Source organism: Salvelinus sp. IW2-2015, linkage group LG2, assembly GCF_002910315.2.
Source record: "Salvelinus sp. IW2-2015 linkage group LG2, ASM291031v2, whole genome shotgun sequence".
NCBI classification, from domain to species: Eukaryota; Metazoa; Chordata; class Actinopteri; order Salmoniformes; family Salmonidae; genus Salvelinus; species Salvelinus sp. IW2-2015.
In genome coordinates, this window is record NC_036839.1 from 39,431,336 (window position 1) to 39,445,739 (window position 14,404).

Sequence of the window (14,404 nt, forward strand, 5' to 3'; positions counted from 1 at the left end):
CTACATCCCACTGTGACCTAACCATAACGTAACCATTAACGCCTACACTCATGTTGACCTAACCATAACGCTCTACACCAGTGACCTCCCATAACGTAACCATAACGCTCTACACAGTAAACCTAACCATAACAACATACACTCAACAGATGTTGACCTAACCATAACGTAACCATAACGCTCTACACCATGTTGACCTAACCATAACGTAACGATACATCTACACATGTTGACCTAACCATAACGTAACCATACGCTCTACACATTTTACCTAACCATAACGTAACCATAACGTCTACACCATGTTGACCTAACCATAACGTAACCATAACGCTCTACACCATGTTGACCTAACCATAACCGTAACCATAACTCTACCATCATGTGACCTAACCATACGTAACCATAAAGCTCTACATCAAATGTTGACCTAACCATAACGCTCTACACCATGTTGACCTAACCAAAACGTAACCATAACGCTCTACATCATGTTGACCTAACCATAACGCTCTACACCATGTTGACCTAACCAAAAACGTAACACATAACGCTCTACATCATGTTGACCTAACCATAACGTAACCATAACGCCTCTACACCATGTTGACCTAACCATAACGTAACCATAACCTCTACACCATGTTGATTAACCATAACGTAACCATAACGCTTCTACAACCATGCTAACCCTAACCATAACGCTCTACCACCTTGTATCTAACCAACGTAACCAAACCTCTACACTCATGTTGACCTAAACCATACGCCTCTACAACCATTTTGATCAACCATAACCGTAACCATAACGCTCTACACCATGTGCCTAACCATAACGTAACCATAACGCTCTACATCATGTTGACCTAACCCATAACGCTCTACACATGTTACCTAACCATAACGTAACCATAACGCTCTACACCATGTTGACCTAACCATAATAACCATAACGCTCTACACCATGTTGACCTAAACCATAACGCTCTAACATCATGTTGACCTAACCATAACGTAACCATAACGCTCTACACATGTGACCTAACATAAGCTCAACCATGTTGACAACCATAACAACCATAACTACACTTCTACATCATGTTGACCTAACCATAACCTCTACACCATGTTCACCTAACCATAACGTAACCACAACGTAACCATAACGCTCTACATCATGTTGACCTAACCATAACGTAACCAAACCCTCTACACCATGTTGACCTAACCATAAACTAACCATAACGCTCATACAACCCATGTTGAACCTAACCATAACGTAACCATAACGCCTACATCATGTTACCTAACCAAAACTCTCTACAATCATGTACCTAACCATAACTCTACATCATGTTGACCTAACCATAACGTAACCATACACTCTCAACATCATGTTGACCTAACCATAACGTAACCATAACTCTACATCATGTTGACCTAACCATAACTAACCAACTCTCGACATTCATGTGAACCTAACCATAACGTAACCATAATGCTCTACACCATGTTGACCTAACCATAAACGCTCTTCTACCATTTGACCTAAACCCATAACGTAACCATAACGCTTTACATCCCATGTGACCTAACCATAAGCCTCTACACCATGTTGACCTAACCATAACGTAACCATAACGCTCTACACCATGTTGACCTAACCATAAACGTAACCATAACTCTACACCATGTTGACCTAACCATAACTCTCATACATCAATGTTGACCTAACCAAACTAACCATAACGCTCTTACACCATGTCTGACCTAACCATAAACACTAACCATAACTCTACTACACCACGTTGACCTAACCTAAACCTCTACATCATGTTACCTAACCAAAACGTAAACCATAACGTCTACACCATGTTGACCTCCATAACGTAACCATAACACTCTACATCATGTGACCTAACCATGAACGCTCTACACCATGTTGACACCTAACCATAACGCTTCTATACCATGTTGACCTAACCAAACGTAACCATAAAGCTCTACATCATGTTGACCAAACCATAACACTCTACAACCATGTTGACTCTAACCCACCCTTATACCCGTTGACCTAACCAAACTAACCAAACGCTTACACATGTTGACCTAACCATAACGTAACCATAAGCTCTACACCATGTTGACCTAACCAGATACAACGTAAACGCATAACGCCTACACCATGTGGACCTAACCATAAACGTAACCATAAAACACTCTACACCATGTTGACCTAACCATAACGCTCTACACCATGTTGACCTAACCATAACTAACCATAACCTCTACACCATTTACCTAACCAAACTAACCATAACTTCTCTACACCATGTTGAACCTAACCATAACGCCTCTACATCATGTTGACTAACCAAAACGAACCATAACGCTCTACACCATGTTGACCTAACCATAACGTAACCATAACCTCTACACCATGTTGACCCCACCCCATAACCATAACTCTTCTACATCAGTTGACCTAACCAAAACGTAACCATAACGCTCTACACCATGTTGACCTACCCACCATAATGTAACCATAACGACTCTACATCATTGTTACCAACCATAACGCTCTACACATGTTGACCTAACCATAACGCTCTATACCATGTTGACCTAACCAACGTAACCATAAACTCTACATCATTTGACCTAAAACCAAACCATCTACACATGTTGTACCTAAACCATAACGTAACCATAACACTCTACATCATGTTGACCTAACCATAACGTAACCATAACTCTCTACATCATGTTGACCTAACCATAACGTAAACCATAACACTCTACATCATGTTGAACACTAACCACATAACGTAACCATAACCTCTACATCATGTTGACCTAAACCATAACGTAACCATAACTCTCTACATCATGTTGACCTAACCATAACGCCCCTAACCATAACACTCTACACCATGTTGACCTAACCATAACCCCTCTAATCATGTTGACCTAACCATAACGTAACCATAACGCTCTACATCATTGACCTAACCAAAAATGCTCACACCATGTTGACCTAACCCATAACATAACCATAACGCTCTACACACATGTTGACCTAACCTCAAATGCTCTACACCATGTTGACCCAACCATAACGTAACCATAACGCTCTACATCATGTTGACCTAACCATAACGCTCTACACACCATGTTGACCTAACCATAACGTAACCATAACGCTCTACACCATGTTGACCTAACCATAACGTAACCATAACGCTCTACATCATGTTGGACCTAACCATACGCTCTACACCATGTGACCTAAACCATTATACGTAACCATAACCCTACACCATGTTACCTAACCATAACTAACCATAACGCTCTACACCATGTTGACCTAACCAAAACGCCTCTACACCATGTTGACCTAACCATAACGTAACCAACATGCTCTACACCACGTTGACCTAAGGTTGCTGGATCGATCCCGAGCTGGACAAGGTAAAAATCTGTCGTCTGCCCTGAACAAGGCAGTTAACCCACTGTTGCCCGGTAGCCGTCATTGTCAATAAGAATTTGTTCTTAACTGACTTGCCTAGTTAAATAAAGATTACATTAAAAAAAAATATGAAAACACACCCAAGACCTCAGACTGGGGCGAAGTTTCACCTCCAACAGAAAATGACCCTAACCATATAGCTAGAACATTGAGGAGTGGCTTCGGACAAGTCTCTGAATGAGTGGCCCAATCAGACCCGGACTTGAACCAGATGAACATCTCTGGAGAGACCTGAAAATAGCTGTGCAGCGACGCTCCCATCTAACCTGACAGCTTGAGAGGATCTGCAGAGAAGAATGGGAGAAACTCCCCAAATACAGGTGTGCCAAACTTGTAGCATCATACCCAAGAAGACTCAAGGCTGTAATCGCTGCCAAAGTGCTTCAAGAAAGAGTGAGTAAAGGGTCTGAAGACTTATGTAAATATTTCCGTATTAAAAATAAAATAAAAAAATTGCTGTAGAGCGTTATGGTTAGGTCAACATGATTTCGAGAGTTATGGTTAGGTCAGCGTGGTGTGGAGCGTTATGGTTAGGTCAACATGATGTAGAGCGTTATGGTTACGTTATGGTTAGGTCAACATGCTGTAGAGCGTTATGGTTAGGTCAGCGTGGTGTAGAGCGTTATGGTTAGGTTAACATGATGTAGAGCGTTATGGTTACGTTATGGTTAGGTCAGCGTGGTGTAGAGCGTTATGGTTAGGTCAGCGTGGTGTAGAGCGGTGTGGACCACTTTGCTCTGTTCATCTTTGCCTCGATCCTGACTAGTCTCCCAGTCCCCACCGCTGAAARACATCCTGTATGATCCAGCATGATGCTGCTACCACCATGCTTCACCGTAGGGATGGTGCCAGGTTTCCTTCAGACGAATCTTTAGGTGCCTTTTGGCCAAATCCACGAGGGCGGTCATTTGCCTTTTACTGAGGAGTGGCTTCCGTCTGGCCACTCTACCATAAAGGCCTGATTGGTGGAGTGCTGCAGAAATGGTTGTCCTTCTGGAAGGTTCTCCCATCGCCACAGAGGAATTCTGGAGCTCTGTCAGAGTGACCATCAGCTTCTTGGTCACCTCCCTGACCAATGCCCTTCTCCCGCGATTGCTCAGTTTGGCCGGGCGGCCAGCTCGAGGAAGTGTCTTGGTGGTTCCAAACTTCTTCCATTTAAGAATRATGGAGGCCACTCCGTTCTTGGGGATCTTCCAATGTTGCAGACATTTTTTGGTACTCTTCCCAAGATCTGTGCCTCGACACAATCCTGTCTCTGAGCTCTACAGACAATTCCTTCGACCTCAAGGCTTGGTTTTTGCTCAGAAATTTTATGGTACCCTTCCCAAGATCTGTGCCTCGACACAATCCTGTCTCTGAGCTCTACAGACAATTCCTTCAACCTCAAGGCTTGGTTTTTGGTTTGGCACTGTCCACGGTTGGACCTTATATCAACAGGTATGTGTCTTTCCAATTCATGTCCAATCAATTGAATTTACCACAGGTGTACTCAAATCATCTCAAGGATGATCAATGGAAACAGAATGCACCTGAGCTCAATTTCGAGTCTCATAGCAAATGGTCTGAATACTTATGTCAATACGGTATTTCTGTTTTTAATGTTTAATAAATTTGCAAACATTTCTAAAAACCTGTTTTCACTTTGTCATTGTGGGCTATTGTGTGTAGATTTTAGAATAAGGCTGTAACCTAACAAAATGTGGAAAAAGTCAAGGGGTCTGAATACGTTCTGAATGCCCTGTATATATCAAAGACAATTGAACAGCAGTGAGAAGTTGACTTCAGCATCACAACACTCACCCAGGCTGAACTCCAACACCGGTTCATCTGGGTCCTGACTGTTACCTACAACAACACAGAGAAACTTTCTTTACTACAGCTACAGTGACTAACAAGGCAAGATTATGCACATGCTTATTTTGACATCCTGCATCAACTCAGTGGGCAATAAGAAATACTCTAACTACGGTAACTATAGTAACCGGGCCCTTACCTGCCAGTGTCAGCCCCATCATCTCAGCAGAGAGGTCAAAGGTGTTAGCCCGGTACACGGACCATGGCCGGTGACGCGGGCTAACCTTCCCCTTCCCCGACATCATGGCTTGGGGGTCAGGGGTTAGGGGTCGGGGRGGTAAAGTCTGAGGGGTTGGAGAAGAGGATTCTGGGTAAGGGGTGGAGGGGGTTATGAACACACACCACACGCCCTCCTCACACAAACACTCTCTTCAGATCAGATCCATGTGTGTTGGAATGATCATTTCCTGTGTGACGGTCTCTTCAGTCTCTGGTCTCTTAGCGATGGARCTGGAGGGAAAGAGAGATAATGACAACAAAGGTATTAGCCACCGTCACCATAGAAACAGAATGGTTGGAGTGGATGGTGGACACACACTTCACCTGAAGTTATCTACATGACCCTTCCCACTCAGCTGAATCAAGGTGAGGCACATGAACTGTCGCTAAACAGTGTCATGAGTAGCACAATGTCACCACAACACAGCTGCCCCTCTTATGTACTATTCAGCTCAATCCTACATCTACATCTATACTTTAAAGTAGTCTTACATCTATACTTTAAAGTTGGCTTTCCATTCTGGCCTCAGAGTTGGTGTTCCTCTATAATCGCTGTTCCTGATTCCTAACAACCTAATGAAATATTCAACAGCTCGGAAACTTTCATGAAGTGATGGGAGAGCTGAGAGCAACAACTCCAAGCTTCAGGGCCCGGAGGGACACTGTGCTCCAGGGAATGTGTGGGAAGTTCTAGSAATCTTTGGGTTTTCCAAAAAGAAAGCATCTGACAACAGTGAGTGATTGGTGGAAGATGAGGAACACAGTGATGGAAAAACTCCATAATTGTCTGTGCCCTGTGGTGGCTGATTCCGACTCTCTGTCTGTAAAAGTGCTAACACATGCAGTGTGAAGRGGCTGAGTTAGGGGAAATGTGACTTTCCACACAGCTGCAGGGAGCCAAGAGACAGACGGAGAGGAAGAGAGAGAGAGAGAAGAAAAGGCAATCTACACTTYATCTTTTGTGTCATAGAACTAATGCTGTCTAATTCTCATTACGCGTCGTCCACAGGAGATTGGTGGCACCTTCATTTGGGAGGAAGGGCTCATGGTAATGACAGGAGTGCAATCAGTGGAATGGTATCAAATACATCAAAGACATGTTTCCACGTGTTTGATGCCATTCCATTTGCTCCGTTCCAGACATTACTATGAGCCGTCCTCCCCTCAGCAGCCTCCTGTGGCATAGTGTTTTGCCCAGCAACAGTTTACAGAAAAAGATAGTACAACACACACACACACACACACATAACCACACATGCAAACAGGCACCCATCCCAGTCTGTCCCGGCCAGAGAGAACACCTGCTACACACGACACGAAAAGCAGGCCAAGCTCCCAGAATCCTTTGCTCCTTCCTTCCACCCAGCATTAGCCCTATTCTAAAAGATTGGATGGGTACCGGAAATAATCACAGATCCTCTGACATGACTGAATAGGTGAAAGAAATKACTTTGTTTTTACTCCTTTCACTCCTTGTTTATCATCAGATCAGTGAGTACTTCAAGGAAGTACTAGAACAAGATCAAAATGGCTTCTGCCATTTCTGCCAGGCTAACAAATACATGCTCATGAAAACCCAGTCATTGTGTATCTATGTGCCACTGCTGCAGTATTTGCAACAAGGGTTGTTTCCGTTATCAAAGATCACAGTTACCAGAAGAAATACATTACATTGGTCTTTACAAGTTCCTTAACCTGACTGTTACATGGTATAAGGAGTCTGTATGAACATGAATCTCACACCGTTCTCCCACCTCTGCTCAGTGTTTCCACACCTCTATATAAAGAGGCATTCCACCAGAAAAACAACCCAGCCTTGATCCTGATTTGATAAGCTGTGTCTTATCACTCCCACTCGGCCACTAGCTGACTGGCTATGAGTCATGTTCTCTGTGTCAAGAGAGAACAATACATAACATCCTATGTCTAAGTGAATGTGTTTGAATTAAAAGTAAACCCTTTATGACCATTGCGACTCAAATAACACTTAATTTATTCACCGCAGGTGGCGTCAATGAACCCCGCTAGAATCAACACTCAGATATAACTTTCAGAACTCTTTGTAGCTCAACAACCCCCTGATTGTAACTCTCCTTTAAGATTAAAGAGAACAAGGGGTAAGGTTTCAGTTCTCATATTTTAAAAATAAAAGTATGTTTCAAAGCAACATAATCATGTGTGTCTGTCTGTGTGTATTCTCTGACATAAACACAAGAACGCACGCACACGCACACACTGGACATGTTAAAAGAGACTGTGTCAGGTTCTGATCTGAGTACAATGCCAAGTGTACATATTTTCTTCTAATATGAATGTGTCACAGAGAGAGAGAGGGGGAGAAAGAGAGAGACAGAGAAAGAGAGAGAGAGACAGGGGGGAAGAAAGAGAGAGAGAGAGGTATACTGCTGCATCTTGACACAACTGAATGAAAACAGGAAACTCAATCTGTCGCTCTGCCCAACTGTCAAACCCACACGTACAGCCATGTCCTCCTGGTCACAGACTGGGGGAATTGTGACACTCTCTCTCTCTCTTTCTCTCTCTTTCTCTCTCTCGTTCTCCCTTCCCCTTTTGACCTCAAAGTGGTTTTCAGGCCAGAAGAGCCCTCAAATGCCCTTAATTCGTTTGGCTCAGTGCATTAACCTGTATATTCATATCAGTTTCAAAACAACTCAGTTTGCCTCTCTCTCTCTCTCTCTCTCTCTCTCTCTCTCTCTCTCTCTCTCCTCTCACCTCCTCTCTGCCTCTCTCTCTCTCTCTTCCTCTCTCTCCTCTCTCTCTCTCTCTCTCTCTCTCTCTCTCTCTCTCTCTACTGTCTTCAAAAACGATTCCACCACTCCATTGAAGGCTCTGCAGGGAGGGACGGCTCATAATAATGAGTGGAAATGGAGTGAATGGAATGGTTTATACAGTCTCTCTTCTATGTCTCTCAGTTCTCTCTTCCCAGTCTCTCTTCTTTATGTCTCTCAGTCTCTCCCCTGTCTCTCTTCTTCTTATCGTCCTCTCTTCCTCAAGTCTTCTCCCAGTCTCTCTTCTATGTCTCTCAGTCCTCTCCCTATCTCCGTTCTCTCTATGTCTCTCAGTCTCTCTTCCCAGTCGTCTCTTCTATGTCTCTCAGTCTCTCCCCAGTCTCTCTTCTATATCTCTCACGTCTCTCCCAGTCTCTCTTCTATGTCTCTCAGCTCTCCCCCAGTCTCTCTTCTATGCAGCAATTGCTGACAAGCTGATCAATGCAGTTCACACACACCAATGCTGATTTAACAAGACCGAGCAGAGTGGAGCGGTGGAGTAAGAAGAACAATAAATAGCAACTAGAAGATTTTGACAGACGGGGAAGACATTTGATTACTTCATGAGACACAGTTTTGGGGTTTGGTATCGATCTATTGTTCTCGCCGTGTGTGGGGCTATTGTGGTACTTGTTGTGCAGAATCAGAGCACAAGCCATGGAGGTGCTAGTCTTGCTTAAGCATGAGGTTCTCTAAATACGGTGACACAAGTACATAACTGCCTGGTCCACTCACGCATCGAAGCGAGTGAGATAGGTATGTAACAGCCTGTGTCTCGTAGACTAGACGTACTAGTACATATAAAGTAGAGAGAGTACTTCTGAGATGAACTGATGTAACCTGAATGGGTCTTTGCGCTCGCCCTGAGACGTTTACATTTCGTGGCATTACTCGCTGCATTCAAATACGTAGTAGACGCTTTACTGCATCCCCAACACCAACAGTCGTGACGACCACCACAGCAGCACCACAGCAGTCAACAGCACACACCCGTACCACACACACACACCACACACACCACACACACAACACACACACACACACCACACACACACACACACACACACACACACACACACACACACACACACACGACACACACACACACACACACACACACACGGGCCAGGGTGCTCCCATCTTGGTCTCTTCCAGATCTGTTTATTGCTTAAATAATATATTAGTACTGGGACAGAAAGGGAAGGAAGCAAGCTGAAACCTTTGTGTTAAGGCGGGGGTATGTCTATATGTGTGGTGTGTGTCGTGTGTGGTGTGTGTGTGTGTGTGTTGTGTGTGTGTGGGTGTGTGTGGTGTGTGTGTGGGTGTGTGGTGGTGTGTGTGTGTGTGTGTCGCGTTGTGTGTGTGTGTGTGTGTGTGTGTGTGTGTGTATGCAGCTACTGTTGTGATTGTGTATGATACATATATAAAGACACTCTGTTTGTGCCTGTGCATCCATCCAGAGGGCTTCTGTGTATGCAAGTCTATTTTTACATCATGTGCTGATGTCAGACCCCCCCCCACACACACACGTGTTCCCACTCATGAGCCAGTCACAGAGAGGTGCACATTCACCAGCATACAGACATACACACTCCTACCCTCCCATTCCATCACTGCCAGAGTAATCTCTATGCTGGCAGCTCTGTATGAAACCAAACAGTGGGCCATAAGCACCACTACTCGTCTGATGGCCACTGGTATCATTAGGCTTTATGAGTCATTGTCAGTGGGAACAGGCTTTAACATGCTGTAAGCCTCATTGCCTGGGACCCTGGGGCTCTAGGAGAAGGACTGTGTGACTCCCCGTCTCTCTGGATGTGAGGCTTAGCCACGGGAGCCAATCAGACCTCCATCACAGATAACTTACAGTTCATTAACAGAGTATGTGGCCCAGCAGGAGGGATCAAACCCACAACACTGGTGTTGCATCAAGCAGCATGCTCCAGGAGACTGAGACATGAGAACCATGGAGATCTATCAGAGATCAGATATTCACTTTCTGCAGTCAGGGTCTCACTGAGAGAAGGAATCGCTTTATGGGCCTAAGGATGGGGGAATCTGGTGGGTGGGAGGCTTAGACTTTTTAAGGAGATGATGCCTTTTAAGACAGGACAGGGAGGATGAAGGRATGGATTTTGTTTTGTGATGGAGGTTGGGAGAGTGATGGGGAAAAGAGGCCTCATGCTTTTTGAGGACAGAAAGTGGTGGGACGAATTGCTGAGAATGGGGTGGGGGTTGAGAGACAGGTAGAGTAGGGGGTTCTACAGGGGTGGAGGTACTTATGTTGGAGATGGAGAGGCTGAGAGAATGGGTCAGGGTTTTGGGGAGGCTAACTCAGACAACTGCTTAGACAGCCAAACACCCCTYTCCAGGGATGGCGAGATGGTGAGGAAGAGAGAGTGACCCAGCTAGGAGGGCCTGGCTCTGGCTGCATAGTACACCAGACACCCTGCAGAGACTGTCACTACCAGCTGGACTAGAGCATCTCTCATCCTGTCCTAATCTTTTCCCCTTCTGTCCTCCCCCTTTCCCCCTTTCCTCACCTGCCGTTGTGTGCCTTCTCCTCCCTGTCTCCCTGTCTACTGTCCATCGCTTCTGTCTCTCTTTCTATTATATGCTCCCCTGTCTCTCTGTCTCTATTATATGCTCCCCTGTCTCTTTGTCTCTCATTTCATCTCCTCTCCTTTCTTTCTTGCTCTTTGTCTCCACCTCCCCTCTCGTTTTCCCCTCTCCTCTCTTCTCCTCTCCTTCCCCATCTTTCCCCCTCACCTTTCCTCTTGTCTCCTCTCCTCTCTTCTCCTCTCCTCTCTCCACCTCCCCTCTCTTTTTTCCCTCTCCACTCCTCTCTTCTCCTCTCCTCACCTCTCTTCTCGTCCCCTCTTTTTTCCCTCTCCTCTTCTCTCTCACCTTCTCTCTCCTCTCTCTCCTCTCTTTTCCCCACTCACATCTCTCTTCTTCTCCTCCCCTCTCTTTCCCTCTCTCTCTCTCTCCTTTCCTCTCTTCTCTTCTCCTCCCTCTCCTTTCCCTCTCCTCTCCTCACCTCCCTCTCCTTTTCCCCTCTTCTCTTCTCTCTCAACCTCCCCTCTCTTTTTCCCCTCTCCTCTCCTCCCTCTCCTCTTCTCCCCTCCTCTTTTCCCTCTCCTTTCCTCTCTCCACCTCCCCTCTCTTTTTCCTCTCTCTCCTCTCCTCTCCTCTCCTCTCCTCTCCTCTCCTCTCCTCTCCTCTCCCTCCTCTCCTCTCCTCTCCTCTCCTCTCCTCTCCTCTCCCTCTCCTCTCCTCTCCTCTCTCTTTTTCCCTCTCCTCTCTTCTCCCCCCCCTCTTTTTTCTCCTCTCTCCCCTCTCTTCTCCTTCTCTCTCCTACCAGTATCCCTGGCCAACTCCATCCTCATTGGCCTATGTGTTTGTGGTGAACAGTAGCGCAGTGTATCATTTGAGATTCTGACACACACAACATATGTAGGAGCTGATAGAACTCTGATATAAACTGATGTATTGTCTATGTGTAGGAGAATGTAGGTGGTAAACATGGTTCCAAAGCTGTCCTGACTACCTGCTCTCCCAGCCTAACCAAGCAATTCCTTTCATTGATCAAGTACTAGCTGAGGTTCAAACAATCAAACAACCCATAGGGGAAAGTGTGGTAAGTTAGCCAATGGGGTAAGTACCACCCTTGTTTCTAGAAATAATTAATTTGACCAAATATTAGGAAGAGGTCATAATTTCATGGAGTCCGTGAGGGAAGAAGCACATTGGAAAAGTGGTTAGGTAAAAAAAAAACGGATTTTCACCAAGTCAAATTCATTGTGTTAGAGGTTTCATGATGCTTGTGTCTAAACAAAGTATATCAGTTTAAGAGTGTTCCATACATCATTTGGATTCTCTATCAGCTTCAATATGAGGACCTAAACCTAGCATGTAGTGCATCATTGTAGCTGCGTGGGCTAATAAGTCTAAAGTTTTGCCTTGGGCCTTGGCCAATGGCCTTCTGTATGAGTGGAGAATGGAAAGTTTTAAGTTCCTCGGTGTACACATCACGGACAAACTGAATTGTTCCACCCACACAGACAGCGTTGTGAAGAAGGCGAGCAGCGCCTCTTCAACCTCAGGAGGCTGAAGAAATTCGGCTTGTCACCAAAAGCACTCACAAACTTCTACAGATGCACAATCGAGAGCATCCTGTCGGGCTGTATCACCGCCTGGTACGGCAACTGCTCCGCCCACAACCGTAAGGCTCTCCAGAGGTAGTGAGGTCTGCAGAACGCATCACCAGGGGCAAACTACCTGCCCTCCAGGACACCTACACCACCCGATGTCACAGGAAGGCCATAAAGATCATCAAGGACAACAACCACCCAAGCACTGCCTGTTCACCCTGCTATCATCCAGAAGGCGAGGTCAGTACAGGTGCATCAAAGCAGGGACCGAGAGACTGAAAAACAGCTTCTATCTCAAGGCCATCAGACTGTTAAACAGCCCACTAACATTTAGCGGCCGCTGCAACATACTGACTCAACTCAGCCACTTTAAAAATGGAATTGATGGAAATTATGTAAAAATGTACCACTAGCCACTTTAAACAATGCCACTTAATATAATGTTTACATACCCTACATTACCCATCTCATATGTAATACTGGTACTCTATATCATCTACTGCATCTTGCCATCTTTATGTAATACATGTACACTAGCCACTTTAAAACTATGCCACTTTATGTTTACATACCCTACAGTACTCATCTCATATGTATATACCGTACTCTATACCATCTACTGCATCTTGCGCTATATGCCGTTCTGTACCACCACTCATTCATATATCTTTATGTACATATTCTTTACCCTTTACACGTGTGTGTGTATAAGGTAGTAGTTGTGGAATTGTTAGGATTACTTGTTGGTTATTACTGCATTGTCGGAACTAGAAGCACAAGCATTTCGCTACACTCGCATTAACATCTGCTAACCATGTGTATGTGACTAATAAAATTTGATTTGATTTGATTTGATGTTAAGCCATTGGTTGAAACAATGGCAAGTTGAGCAATTGAAGTGTTTTCTTCCCAGGCGTAATGCTGGGATATTAATGCTGGGATATGAGGTAACAACAGGCCTGGCCTACTGTATGTTAAAAGTTTTTTTAAAGTACAAAGTGTTTGTTACTGTATAAAAGACAAAAAAAGCGATTGTGATTGTGTTGAATTGTGTTTGGGTAATGAAGTAGTCATGGTTTTTAAAAATGTAGTGATAATATTTCATTCAGTACAGAAAGGCGGCTTAACTTACCCTGTTCCATGACTTCATCTTACCCCATACCCAGATAAGTTGTGCCAAGAGACCACTTTTTTTGGACAAGCTATGTTTTCAAAACTGTAACGTTTACATGAATTTAGATTATTTACTGGATACACAACATCCTGAAATATATGTATATATATTGTTAGAAAGAATACATTCCTTGAAGAAGTGATGCTAAAAGTAAAAAATCTCTTAACTTACCCTCTCTCCTGCATCCTTCAGCTCTTAACTAGTTAAATGTAAATACATGTAATCTACATAACAATAACTAGTAATGCTGCATACTCCAAGAAGGTTCAAATCTCACCTTTCTGATATTTTTTAAAATACATTCTGAGGTTTAGTCACTTTTGACGACACAAGCTCAAGTACACAGTACAAATGTGATACAAATGTGAAAATATCAAATATTTGATATGGTGTATTTCTTTTTCAACAAAACTGTATGAATAAGGCTTGAAACGACTTATATGCTTTCTAAATATAGTATAATCAAATTATAAAACGACTAACTATACAATTTCACCTTCCTCATAACTGTAAAATACATATTGTATGTTTAGTGATAGGGAAAATGTGTATATTTTCTAAAGGTCTCTCTTGATCAAAACGTCTGCTCCCATCGCTGTGAACGTCTCAGAGCTTTAGCTGGCTTCCTGGACTTGTTAGGAACTCACCTTTCATCTCATATTAATCTTGTCTGTCTATGACACAC

The 14,404-nt window shown here is 44.1% G+C and overlaps 1 pseudogene; it reads right to left on the bottom strand.

The window, feature by feature from the left end:
* LOC111971850 (inositol polyphosphate-4-phosphatase type I A-like) overlaps nucleotides 1-14,404 on the bottom strand; it is a 53,724-nt pseudogene that overhangs the window by 32,568 nt on the left and 6,752 nt on the right.